The sequence below is a fragment of the Xenopus tropicalis genome, chromosome 6 (assembly GCF_000004195.4).
Source record: "Xenopus tropicalis strain Nigerian chromosome 6, UCB_Xtro_10.0, whole genome shotgun sequence".
Taxonomy (NCBI): domain Eukaryota; kingdom Metazoa; phylum Chordata; class Amphibia; order Anura; family Pipidae; genus Xenopus; species Xenopus tropicalis.
In genome coordinates, this window is record NC_030682.2 from 126,157,919 (window position 1) to 126,172,975 (window position 15,057).

The following is a 15,057-nucleotide window of genomic DNA, read 5'->3' on the forward strand; positions in this document are numbered from 1 at the left end:
TGCTTGATTTCCCCTATTCTTTCAAGAAAAATCCAATTATTATTCTGATAATCGCCATGTAGTAAAAAACCCGTTATAGCATAAAAGATATAAACAGCAATACCACCTTTTTAGTCTATTAACGGGTTAACTCAGTGTCCGCAATATGACAAATCAAAGAAGACTCTACATATATACTTATACCTTAGGATGTCATCAACATCATGACCGCATTTCACCATTTGGTAAAATCTGTCAGGATACTTGATGACCCTATTCTATAATAATCCAATTATTATTCTATAAATCGCCATATAGTAAAAATAAAAGAAAGAAGAATCTAAATAGATTGTCATACCTTTGGATGCTAGCGTTTCCAGGCTGCTGCAATGTTGCACAGGAAGGCCATATGCCAACACACGCGCCCTTGCCGTCTTCATGGCCACATATACCCATTTGGTCAAATCTGGCAGGATGCTTGATTTCCCCTATTCTTTCAAGAAAAATCCAATTATTATTCTGATAATCGCCATGTAGTAAAAAACCCGTTATAGCATAAAAGATGTAAACACCAATACCACCTTTTTAGTCTATTAACGGGTTAACTCAGTGTCCGCAATATGACAAATCAAAGAAGACTCTACATATATACTTATACCTTAGGATGTCATCAACATCATGACCGCATTTCACCATTTGGTAAAATCTGTCAGGATACTTGATGACCCTATTCTATAATAATCCAATTATTATTCTATAAATCGCCATATAGTAAAAATAAAAGAAAGAAGAATCTAAATAGATTGTCATACCTTTGGATGCTAGTGTTTCCAGGCTGCTGCAATGTTGCACAGGAAGGCCATATGCCAACACACGCGCCCTTGCCGTCTTCATGGCCACATATACCCATTTGGTCAAATCTGGCAGGATGCTTGATTTCCCCTATTCTTTCAAGAAAAATCCAATTATTATTCTGATAATCGCCATGTAGTAAAAAACCCGTTATAGCATAAAAGATATAAACAGCAATACCACCTTTTTAGTCTATTAACGGGTTAACTCAGTGTCCGCAATATGACAAATCAAAGAAGACTCTACATATATACTTATACCTTAGGATGTCATCAACATCATGACCGCATTTCACCATTTGGTAAAATCTGTCAGGATACTTGATGACCCTATTCTATAATAATCCAATTATTATTCTAAAAATCGCCATATAGTAAAAATAAAAGAAAGAAGAATATAAATAGATTGTCATACCTTTGGATGCTAGTGTTTCCAGGCTGCTGCAATGTTGCACAGGAAGGCCATATGCCAACACAGGCGCCCTTGCTGTCTTCATGGCCACATATACCCATTTGGTCAAATCTAGCAGGATGCTTGATTTCCCCTATTCTTTCAAGAAAAATCCAATTATTATTCTGGTAATCGCCATGTAGTAAAAAACCCGTTATAGCATAAAAGATATAAACAGCAATACCACCTTTTTAGTCTATTAACGGGTTAACTCAGTGTCCGCAATATGACAAATCAAAGAAGACTCTACATATATACTTATACCATAGGATGTCATCAACATCATGACCGCATTTCACCATTTGGTAAAATCTGTCAGGATACTTGATGACCCTATTCTATAATAATCCAATTATTATTCTATAAATCGCCATATAGTAAAAATAAAAGAAAGAAGAATATAAATAGATTGTCATACCTTTGGATGCTAGTGTTTCCAGGCTGCTGCAATGTTGCACAGGAAGGCCATATGCCAACACACGCGCCCTTGCCGTCTTCATGGCCACATATACCCATTTGGTCAAATCTGGCAGGATGCTTGATTTCCCCTATTCTTTCAAGAAAAATCCAATTATTATTCTGATAATCGCCATGTAGTAAAAAACCCGTTATAGCATAAAAGATGTAAACACCAATACCACCTTTTTAGTCTATTAACGGGTTAACTCAGTGTCCGCAATATGACAAATCAAAGAAGACTCTACATATATACTTATACCTTAGGATGTCATCAACATCATGACCGCATTTCACCATTTGGTAAAATCTGTCAGGATACTTGATGACCCTATTCTATAATAATCCAATTATTATTCTATAAATCGCCATATAGTAAAAATAAAAGAAAGAAGAATCTAAATAGATTGTCATACCTTTGGATGCTAGTGTTTCCAGGCTGCTGCAATGTTGCACAGGAAGGCCATATGCCAACACAGGCGCCCTTGCTGTCTTCATGGCCACATATACCCATTTGGTCAAATCTAGCAGGATGCTTGATTTCCCCTATTCTTTCAAGAAAATCCAATTATTATTCTGGTAATCGCCATGTAGTAAAAAACCCGTTATAGCATAAAAGATATAAACAGCAATACCACCTTTTTAGTCTATTAACGGGTTAACTCAGTGTCCGCAATATGACAAATCAAAGAAAGACTCTACATATATACTTATACCATAGGATGTCATCAACATCATGACCGCATTTCACCATTTGGTAAAATCTGTCAGGATACTTGATGACCCTATTCTATAATAATCCAATTATTATTCTAAAAATCGCCATATAGTAAAAATAAAAGAAAAAAGAATATAAATAGATTGTCATACCTTTGGATGCTAGTGTTTCCAGGCTGCTGCAATGTTGCACAGGAAGGCCATATGCCAACACAGGCGCCCTTGCTGTCTTCATGGCCACATATACCCATTTGGTCAAATCTAGCAGGATGCTTGATTTCCCCTATTCTTTAAAAAATCCAATTATTATTCTGATAATCGCCATGTAGTAAAAAACCCGTTATAGCATAAAAGATATAAACAGCAATACCACCTTTTTAGTCTATTAACGGGTTAACTCAGTGTCCGCAATATGACAAATCAAAGAAAAAGACTCTAAATAGATACTTATACCATAGGATGTCATCAACATCATGACCGCATTTCACCATTTGGTAAAATCTGTCAGGATACTTGATGACCCTATTCTATAATAATCCAATTATTATTCTATAAATCGCCATATAGTAAAAATAAAAGAAAGAAGAATATAAATAGATTGTCATACCTTTGGATGCTAGTGTTTCCAGGCTGCTGCAATGTTGCACAGGAAGGCCATATGCCAACACACGCGCCCTTGCCGTCTTCATGGCCACATATACCCATTTGGTCAAATCTGGCAGGATGCTTGATTTCCCCTATTCTTTCAAGAAAAATCCAATTATTATTCTGATAATCGCCATGTAGTAAAAAACCCGTTATAGCATAAAAGATATAAACAGCAATACCACCTTTTTAGTCTATTAACGGGTTAACTCAGTGTCCGCAATAAGACAAATCAAAGAAAAAGACTCTAAATAGATACTTATACCATAGGATGTCATCAACATCATGACCGCATTTCACCATTTGGTAAAATCTGTCAGGATACTTGATGACCCTATTCTATAATAATCCAATTATTATTCTAAAAATCGCCATATAATAAAAATAAAAGAAAGAAGAATCTAAATAGATTGTCATACCATTGGATGCTAGTGTTTCCAGGCTGCTGCAATGTTGCACAGGAAGGCCATATGCCAACACAGGCGCCCTTGCTGTCTTCATGGCCACATATACCCATTTGGTCAAATCTAGCAGGATGCTTGACTTCCCCTATTCTTTAAAAAATCCAATTATTATTCTGGTAATCGCCATGTAGTAAAAAACCCGTTATAGCATAAAAGATATAAACAGCAATACCACCTTTTTAGTCTATTAACGAGTTAACTCAGTGTCCGCAATATGACAAATCAAAGAAGACTCTACATATATACTTATACCATAGGATGTCATCAACATCATGACCGCATTTCACCATTTGGTAAAATCTGTCAGGATACTTGATGACCCTATTCTATAATAATCCAATTATTATTCTATAAATCGCCATATAGTAAAAATAAAAGAAAGAAGAATCTAAATAGATTGTCATACCTTTGGATGCTAGTGTTTCCAGGCTGCTGCAATGTTGCACAGGAAGGCCATATGCCAACACACGCGCCCTTGCCGTCTTCATGGCCACATATACCCATTTGGTCAAATCTGGCAGGATGCTTGATTTCCCCTATTCTTTCAAGAAAAATCCAATTATTATTCTGATAATCGCCATGTAGTAAAAAACCCGTTATAGCATAAAAGATGTAAACACCAATACCACCTTTTTAGTCTATTAACGGGTTAACTCAGTGTCCGCAATATGACAAATCAAAGAAGACTCTACATATATACTTATACCATAGGATGTCATCAACATCATGACCGCATTTCACCATTTGGTAAAATCTGTCAGGATACTTGATGACCCTATTCTATAATAATCCAATTATTATTCTATAAATCGCCATATAGTAAAAATAAAAGAAAGAAGAATCTAAATAGATTGTCATACCTTTGGATGCTAGTGTTTCCAGGCTGCTGCAATGTTGCACAGGAAGGCCATATGCCAACACACGCGCCCTTGCCGTCTTCATGGCCACATATACCCATTTGGTCAAATCTGGCAGGATGCTTGATTTCCCCTATTCTTTCAAAAATCCAATTATTATTCTGATAATCGCCATGTAGTAAAAAACCCGTTATAGCATAAAAGATATAAACAGCAATACCACCTTTTTAGTCTATTAACGGGTTAACTCAGTGTCCGCAATATGACAAATCAAAGAAAAAGACTCTAAATAGATACTTATACCATAGGATGTCATCAACATCATGACCGCATTTCACCATTTGGTAAAATCTGTCAGGATACTTGATGACCCTATTCTATAATAATCCAATTATTATTCTAAAAATCGCCATATAATAAAAATAAAAGAAAGAAGAATATAAATAGATTGTCATACCATTGGATGCTAGTGTTTCCAGGCTGCTGCAATGTTGCACAGGAAGGCCATATGCCAACACACGCGCCCTTGCCGTCTTCATGGCCACATATACCCATTTGGTCAAATCTGGCAGGATGCTTGATTTCCCCTATTCTTTCAAGAAAAATCCAGTTATTATTCTGATAATCGCCATGTAGTAAAAAACCCGTTATAGCATAAAAGATATAAACAGCAATACCACCTTTTTAGTCTATTAACGGGTTAACTCAGTGTCCGCAATATGACAAATCAAAGAAAGAAGACTCTAAATAGATACTTATACCATAGGATGTCATCAACATCATGACCGCATTTCACCATTTGGTAAAATCTGTGAGGATACTTGATGACCCTATCAAGGACCTGGTCCTCCAAACTCTGGCCTGCTCAGTCACCTGATAAACACAAGCTGCAGAGTAGTCTTGAACTCACACAAACTCCATGAAGGAGTTACGAGTCCCTTATAGGCAGTTCATACATGGATATTTTTCTTTTATGGGGATTTCACGCACAGTACTGGAGCACGAGGTTCCACCAGGTTATGGCTTCTGGCTTAAGTCCCAGCCCTGGTCAGCACCAGTCACACAATGCACAACAGTCAGGGACTCTTTTCAACATACACACATTGTGTTATTACTTCTAACTTTGTGTCAGTAGTGGATTGTATTTCAAATTTAAGTAAATACAAACTACAAAGGATATTACGATAAGATTAAGACAAACACACAAAAACAACATATTAGGCAACCCGTTTGGCCACCTCGCCTCTGCACCTGCGCTATCGTGGCAGGTGTGGCGATAGCGCAGATACTGAGGTGATAGCGATAGTTATAATGGAGGACAGAATAGGAGTAGACAAGAGAGGCTCCTGCCTGGCGCCCCCCAATCATTGCGCCATAGGCAGCTGCCTCTTCTGCCTACCCCTAGTTCCGGCCCTGACAAAGACATATAACATATGCCACATTAGCTGATCAAAAAATAGATACAATGGATCAATTATCTATCTCACATTTAGCCTGTGTGCCTGTAGTTGGACAGCCCTATCTTAACTTTTATGCGTGAAGGCCACTATCAAGGTCTGGAGAATCAATACTGACACTTTCTGGCCAGGAAAAGGCAGCATTTTTCTCTTTATCTCATCTCACCCATGTCTTAGGACTGAAGAAATTAAGGGGTTTTGACTACATAATAATTCTAGCATAGCTGATGAGGGTTTAAATCTAAACAGAGGAAAAATTTTCTATACTAGACAGTAGTCACATATATTTAGTAGAAAGAAAACAGTAAAACAGACACGGAACACGTAATATCCTTTATATGTGTGAAGGGCACAGTGTGGGGCAGGTGATTTCACTTGGGGCAGGGCAGTCAGTGTGGGGGTTCTAAACTGTGTAAGGAAGTTCTGTTAAGGTCACAGATATCAATTCCAAATGGGTAACATCTGTGAGTTTAAGCAGACTCATGGATAGGAAAGGCAGCCATACACCATGCACTAAAGAGATTCCCTTTAGAAGACCTGGTCCTCCAAACTCTGGCCTGCTCAGTCACCTGATAAACACAAGCTGCAGAGTAGTCCTGAACTCACACAAACTCCGTGAAGGAGTTACGAGTCCCTTATAGGCAGTTCATACAGGGATATTTTTCTTTTATGGGGATTTCACGCACAGTACTGGAGCACGAGGTTCCACCAGGTTATGGCTCCTGGCTTAAGTCCCAGCCCTGGTCAGCACCAGTCACACAATGCACAACAGTCAGGGACTCTTTTCAACATACACACAGTGTGTTATTACTTCTAACTTTGTGTCAGTACTGGATTGTATTTCAAATTTAAGTAAATACAAACTACAAAGGATATTACGATAAGATTAAGACAAACACACATAAACAACATATTAGGCAACCCGTTTGGCCACCTCGCCTCTGCACCTGCGCTATCGCAAGCCCCCCCATCATGTTTTTTGGTGCGCAGTTCCTGCAGGGGTGGCGATAGCGCAGATACTGAGGTGATAGCGATAGTTAAATTGGAGGACAGACTAGGAGTAGGCAAGAGAGGCTCCTGCCTGGCGCCCCCCAATCATTGCACCCTAGGCAGCTGCCTCTTCTGCCTACCCCTAGTTCCGGCCCTGACAAAGACATATAACATATGCCACATTAGCTGATCAAAAAATAGATACAATGGATCAATTATCTATCTTATATTTAGCCTGTGTGCCCGTAGTTGGACAGCCCTATCTTAACTTTTATGCGTGAAGGCCACTATCAAGGTCTGGAGAATCAATACTGACACTTTCTGGCCAGGAAAAGGCAGCATTTTTCTCTTTATCTCAACTCACCCATGTCTTAGGACTGAAGAAATTAAGGGGTTTTGACTACATAATAATTCTAGCATAGCTGATGAGGGTTTAAATCTAAACAGAGGAAAAATTTTCTATACTAGACAGTAGTCACATATATTTAGTAGAAAGAAAACAGTAAAACAGACACGGAACACGTAATATCCTTTATATGTGTGAAGGGCACAGTGTGGGGCAGGTGATTTCACTTGGGGCAGGGCAGTCAGTGTGGGGGTTCTAAACTGTGTAAGGAAGTTCTGTTAAGGTCACAGATGTCAATTCCAAATGGGTAACATCTGTGAGTTTAAGCAGACTCATGGATAGGAAAGGCAGCCATACACCACGCACTAAAGAGATTCCCTTTAGAAGACCTGGTCCTCCAAACTCTGGCCTGCTCAGTCACCTGATAAACACAAGCTGCAGAGTAGTCCTGAACTCACACAAACTCCGTGAAGGAGTTACGAGTCCCTTATAGGCAGTTCATACATGGATATTTTTCTTTTATGGGGATTTCACGCACAGTACTGGAGCACGAGGTTCCACCAGGTTATGGCTCCTGGCTTAAGTCCCAGCCCTGGTCAGCACCAGTCACACAATGCACAACAGTCAGGGACTCTTTTCAACATACACAAAGTGTGTTATTACTTCTAACTTTGTGTCAGTAGTGGATTGTATTTCAAATTTAAGTAAATACAAACTACAAAGGATATTACGATAAGATTAAGATAAACACACAAAAACAACATATTAGAAGAACAAAGACATATAACATATGCTACAATAAGGGCTCTGGCACACGGGAGATTAGTCGCCTGCGACAAAACTCCCTGTTCGCGAGCGACTAATCTCCCCGGATTGCCATCCCACCAGGGAAAATGTAAATCGCCGGTGGGATGGCAGACGCGGCGGTGTGATTTCACTGAAATCACTCAATTTTCCTCTCAAGGCAACATGCTCGATTTCACTGAAATCGTGCCGCCGCGTATGCAATCCCACCGGCGATTTACATTTTCCCCGGTGGGATGGCAATCCGGGGAGATTAGTCGCCCGAAACAATCAAATCAAGTTTTGTTAGACTGTCTCTTTTTTCTAAAGAGATGTTTTTACTCATCGGATTATTAAAATCAAAGCAAATTCTCTCAACATTTCAAAAAATGACCCCTGTAATAGCTCATTAGTACTTACCTTGGCAAAATCTTCCTCTGCTGCTGCTGCTGCTGATGATGATGATGATGATGATGAAACCTCCTCAACTCCAGTGTAAATGGATGTCATCTTCCCAGCTGCACCGTCATCTTCCCAGCTGCACCCTATGGAAAGAACAAATGACAGGATGTAAATAACTTGTATATGTTGAATATGTGGCTCTCAAGTGATCAGCTGGAGGCTGCAAGTTGGATCACTGATAGAAATAGTTACTGATCCCATCTTGCTTTATACAGTATATTACTCTACTCACTGTCCCAAAGCAGCAGTTACTTTCTTGGAAAGAGACAACTCTGTATTATGCAAAAATAATTTAGCCCCAATATATTATTTCCCTTAATCTGTGCCCCTAATGTGTCTGAGCTGCACTCACCTCCCATGCCAGCGCTGCCAAGGGCAATCATATGACTGGCAGTTGGTTACCCACTCTGTTACCAAGGATACCTCTACTGACATCACAGCTGGTTTACTTTCACTGAGAGCTCTAGTCCAGTGACATCAGAGACCGTTACAGAAATCTCTCAGCGCTGATGTCAAAGCAACATGGGGGGATGGGCAAACTGAGGTCTGAGAGCAGCAATAGAAACCTCAGTGAATAAGCCCCATCTCTGCCTCTGAATGGAAAAAATCCTCCCTAAATCCAAATATATAGTTATTTCCCTTAATCTGTGCCCCTAATGTGTCTGTGATAGTGATGCGCAAATTAGTGGGGCTTGCGAAGCGTCACTACTGTTATCTCACAGGCTTATTTTTCTTCTTCTTATTCCGTACAAAAGTTTGGTACGTAACTAGTCCCGTTTGTCGTAGCCCCATGAGTGAGGTGTCAAATCGTGCGGCCTATTCAGGAATGGGGTGCTATGACTTTTCTGAGGGGTGGGCGGTTAATTGCCCCGGCAGAGGGCAATTAACCACCGTTTGTTGTAGACCCATGAATGAGGTGTCAAACCATGCAGCTTATTCGGGAATGGGGTGCTACACCTTTTGTGAGGGGTGGGCGGTTAATTGCCCCGGCAGGGGGCAATTAACCACCGTTTGTCGTAGACCCATGAATGAGGTGTCAAACTGTGTGGCTTATTCGGGAATGGGGTGCTATGACTTTTCTGAGGTGTGTGCGGTTAATTGCCCCAGCAGGGGGCAATTAACCACCGTTTGTCGTACACCCATGAATGAGGTGTCAAACCGTGCGGCTTATTCGGGAATGGGGTGCTATGGCTTTTCTGAGGGGTGGGCGGTTATTTACCCCAGCAGGGAGCAATTAACCACCGTTTGTCGTACACCCATGAATGAGGTGTCAAACCGTGCGGCTTATTCGGGAATGGGGAGCTATGACTTTTCTGAGAGGTGGGCAGTTAATTGCCCCAGCAGGGGGCAATTATCCGCCCATAGACTTAACATTGAGACCAACTTTGACTGAGTCCCGCACCGTTTGTCGTAGACCCATGAATGAGGTGTCAAACCGTGCGTCTTATTCGGGAATGGGGTGCTATGACTTTTCTGAGGGGTGGGCGATTAATTGCCCCAGCAGGGGGCAATTATCCGCCCATAGACTTAACATTGAGACCAACACCCCCGCACCGTTTGTCGTAGACCCATGAATGAGGTGTCAAACCGTGCAGCTTATTCGGGAATGGGGTGCTTTGACTTTTCTAGGGGGTGGGCGGTTAATTGCCCCAGCAGGCAACATATGCCACATTAGCTTATCAAAAAATAGATACAATGGATCAATTATCTATCTCACATTTAGCCTGTGTGCCCGTAGTTGGACAGCCCTTTCTTAACTTTTATGTGTGAAGGGCACTATCAAGGTCTGGAGAATCAATACTGCCACTTTCTGGCCAGGAAAAGGCACCATTTTCCTCTAAACCCCATCGCACCCATATCTTAGGATATATTTTTTAAGGAAATTAGGGATTAAAGACACATATGGGCACCTCAGAGCAAGACATGGAACCCACATTCTCTCTGTCAGAAACATTAGAGAGGGAACCAATCTGGGCTTCATCACTTGTACAGTGTCTTTTGGGTACAAATCTCTTTTAAAGGCATTTGTCCAGTTAGACTATTAATAGCCTCTAGACATCGAACTATCTCTTAACTCAGTGATGTTGAGCTTATTACATATAATGGACTAATTATTTCTCTCATAGAATTTTTTGGGGGAAGATAATATTTGGAGGGCAACATTCAGCATGAAGGGCACTATCAAGGTCTGGAGAATCAATACTGACACTTTCTGGCCAGAAAAAGGCAGCATTTTTCTCTTTATCTCATCACACCCATGTCTTAGGCCTGAGGAAATTAAGGGGTTTTGACTACATAATAATTCTAGCATAGCTGATGAGGGTTTAAATCTAAACAGACGGAACATTTTCCATACTAGACAGTAGTCACATATATTTAAAAGAAAGATAACAGGGAAAGAGACACGGAACACGTAATATCCTTTATATGTGTGAAGGGCACAGTGTGGGGCAGGTGATTTCACTTGGGGCAGGGCAGTCAGTGTGGGGGTTCTAAACTGTGTAAGGAAGTTCTGTTAAGGTCACAGATGTCAATTCCAAATGGGTAACATCTGTGAGTTTAAGCAGACTCATGGATAGGAAAGGCAGCCATACACCACGCACTAAAGAGATTCCCTCTAGAAGACCTGGTCCTCCGAACTCTGGCCTGCTCAGTCACCTGATAAACACAAGCTGCAGAGTATTCCTGAACTCACACAAACTCCATGAAGGAGTTACGAGTCCCTTATAGGCAGTTCATACATGGATATTTTTCTTTTATGGGGATTTCACGCACAGTACTGGAGCACAAGGTTCCACCAGGTTATGGCTCCTGGCTTAAGTCCCAGCCCTGGTCAGCACCAGTCACACAATGCACAACAGTCAGGGACTCTTTTCAACATACATGCATTGTGTTTTTACCTCTAACTTTGTGTCAATAGTGGATTGTATTTCAAATTTAAGGAAATACAAACTACAAATGATATTACGATAATATTAAGACAAACACACAAAAACAACATATTAGAACAACAAAGACATATAACATATGCTACATTAGTTGATCAAATATTACATATAATGGACTAATTATTTATCTCATAGAATCTTGGACGGGCAGATTATATTTGGAGGGCCACCTTTAGCCTTTGGGCCTGTAGTTGGACAGCCCTATCTTGACTTTTATGTGTGAAGGCCACTATCAAGGTCTGGAGAATCAATACTGACACTTTCTGGCCAGGAAAAGGCAGCATTTTTCTCTTTATCTCATCTCACCCATGTTTTAGAACTGAGGAAATTAAGGGGTTTTGACTACATAATAATTCTAGCATAGCTGATGAGGGTTTAAATCTAAACAGAGGGAACATTTTCCATACTAGACAGTAGTCACATATATTTAGAAGAAAGATAACAGGGAAAGAGACACGGAACACGTAATATCCTTTATATGTGTGAAGGGCACAGTGTGGTGCAGGTGATTTCACTTGGGGCAGGGCAGTCAGTGTGGGGGTTCTAAACTGTGTAAGGAAGTTCTGTTAAGGTCACAGATGTCAATTCCAAATGGGTAACATCTGTGAGTTTAAGCAGACTCATGGATAGGAAAGGCAGCCATACACCACGCACTAAAGAGATTCCCTTTAGAAGACCTGGTCCTCCAAACTCTGGCCTGCTCAGTCACCTGATAAACACAAGCTGCAGAGTAGTCCTGAACTCACACAAACTCCGTGAAGGAGTTACGAGTCCCTTATAGGCAGTTCATACATGGATATTTTTCTTTTATGGGGATTTCACGCACAGTACTGGAGCACGAGGTTCCACCAGGTTATGGCTCCTGGCTTAAGTCCCAGCCCTAGTCAGCACCAGTCACACAATGCACAACAGTCAGGGACTCTTTTCAACATACACACAGTGTGTTATTACTTCTAACTTTGTGTCAGTAGTGGATTGTATTTCAAATTTAAGTAAATACAAACTACAAAGGATATTACGATAAGATTAAGATAAACACACAAAAACAACATATTAGAAGAACAAAGACATATAACATATGCTACAATAAGGGCTCTGGCACACGGGAGATTAGTCGCCTGCGACAAAACTCCCTGTTCGCGAGCGACTAATCTCCCCGGATTGCCATCCCACCAGGGAAAATGTAAATCGCCGGTGGGATGGCAGACGCGGCGGTGTGATTTCACTGAAATCACTCAATTTTCCTCTCAAGGCAACATGCTCGATTTCACTGAAATCGTGCCGCCGCGTATGCAATCCCACCGGCGATTTACATTTTCCCCGGTGGGATGGCAATCCGGGGACGATTAGTCGCCCGAAACAATCAAATCAAGTTTTGTTAGACTGTCTCTTTTTTCTAAAGAGATGTTTTTACTCATCGGATTATTAAAATCAAAGCAAATTCTCTCAACATTTCAAAAAATGACCCCTGTAATAGCTCATTAGTACTTACCTTGGCAAAATCTTCCTCTGCTGCTGCTGCTGCTGCTGATGATGATGATGATGATGATGATGATGATGATGAAACCTCCTCAACTCCAGTGTAAATGGATGTCATCTTCCCAGCTGCACCGTCCTATGGAAAGAACAAATGACAGGATGTAAATAACTTGTATATGTTGAATATGTGGCTCTCAAGTGATCAGCTGGAGGCTGCAAGTTGGATCACTGATAGAAATAGTTACTGATCCCATCTTGCTTTATACAGTATATTACTCTACTCACTGTCCCAAAGCAGCAGTTACTGATCCCATCTTGCTTTATACAGTATATTACTCTACTCACTGTCCCAAAGCAGTAGTTACTGATCCCATCTTGCTTTATACAGTATATTACTCTACTCACTGTCCCAAAGCAGCAGTTACTTTCTTGGAAAGAGACAACTCTGTATTATGCAAAAATAATTTAGCCCCAATATATTATTTCCCTTAATCTGTGCCCCTAATGTGTCTGAGCTGCACTCACCTCCCATGCCAGCGCTGCCAAGGGCAATCATATGACTGGCAGTTGGTTACCCACTCTGTTACCAAGGATACCTCTACTGACATCACAGCTGGTTTACTTTCACTGAGAGCTCTAGTCCAGTGACATCAGAGACCGTTACAGAAATCTCTCAGCGCTGATGTCAAAGCAACATGGGGGGATGGGCAAACTGAGGTCTGAGAGCAGCAATAGAAACCTCAGTGAATAAGCCCCATCTCTGCCTCTGAATGGAAAAAATCCTCCCTAAATCCAAATATATAGTTATTTCCCTTAATCTGTGCCCCTAATGTGTCTGTGATAGTGATGCGCAAATTAGTGGGGCTTGCGAAGCGTCACTACTGTTATCTCACAGGCTTATTTTTCTTCTTCTTCTTCTTATTCCGTACAAAAGTTTGGTACGTAACTAGTCCCGTTTGTCGTAGCCCCATGAATGAGGTGTCAAACCGTGCGGCTTATTTGGGAATGGGGTGCTATGACTTTTCTGAGGGGTGGGCGGTTAATTGCCCCAGCAGGGGGCAATTAACCACCGTTTGTCGTACACCCATGAATGAGGTGTCAAACCGTGTGGCTTATTTGGGAATGGGGTGCTATGACTTTTCTGAGGGGTGGGCGGTTAATTGCCCTAGCAGGCAGGGGTAATTCAACATAAAATTATCTTTTAGTATGGTCAGATAGAAGATAAATAGAAGAGGGCTCAAAAGGAAAAATAAGTACAGGTATGGGATCCATTATCCGGAAACCCATTTTCCAGAAAGCTCCCAATTATGGAAAGCCCGTTTCCCCTAGACTCCATTTTAATCAAATAATTCAGAATTTTTACATTGATTTCCTTTTTCTCTTTAAAAATAAAACAGTACCTTGTATTTGATCCCAACTTTGATATAATTAATCCTTATTGGATGCAAAACAATCCTATTGGGTTTAATTAATGTTTTTTTTAATTTGTTAGTAGACTTTAGGTATGAAGATCCAACTTACAGAAAGACTCCTTATTTGGAAAACCCTTGGTCTCAAGCATTCTGGATAATGGGTCCATACCTGTATTAGAAAATAAGAGTATAAATAAAATTGTTGCCTCACAGCCAGTCTGGTTTTTGGTTATAAGGGTCAGTGACCTCAAAATCTGTTGGTGTTGGAAATCATCCAGTATAATTTAGGTTTGTCAGAAACAAGCGAATGCTACAGGGCTGATTATCAGATGCAGATTACAATAGTTTCTAAGCTGCCCTGCTATTTAATTACTAATCAGCCTTGTTTTGTAACTTATATATACAGCTTGCAGCTATTTATCCTCAGCCCATGGCTCTTTCTTCTCTCATCTCTTTGGCAGATAATTAATGGCACCATTGAGTCAAGGCATATCCAGTGATTGCTATTTTATATAAATGCTATCAAAGGGAAGAAAGAACTCTCTGCTTATTTTGTAAAACTCATTTGATCCTGTTAACACTAGATTAACAAATAGACAATTGCCATTCAGTCACCTAATACAGCTCAGACTGTATAATATATGCTTTTTTCTTTATCCCTTCAGTGGCCAAGCTATTCTGTTAGACATAGCAATACAATGCTTTATTTAGTGCAACATTCTCACCATCACATATCCGCTGCTGAGCTGTAATCACCAAA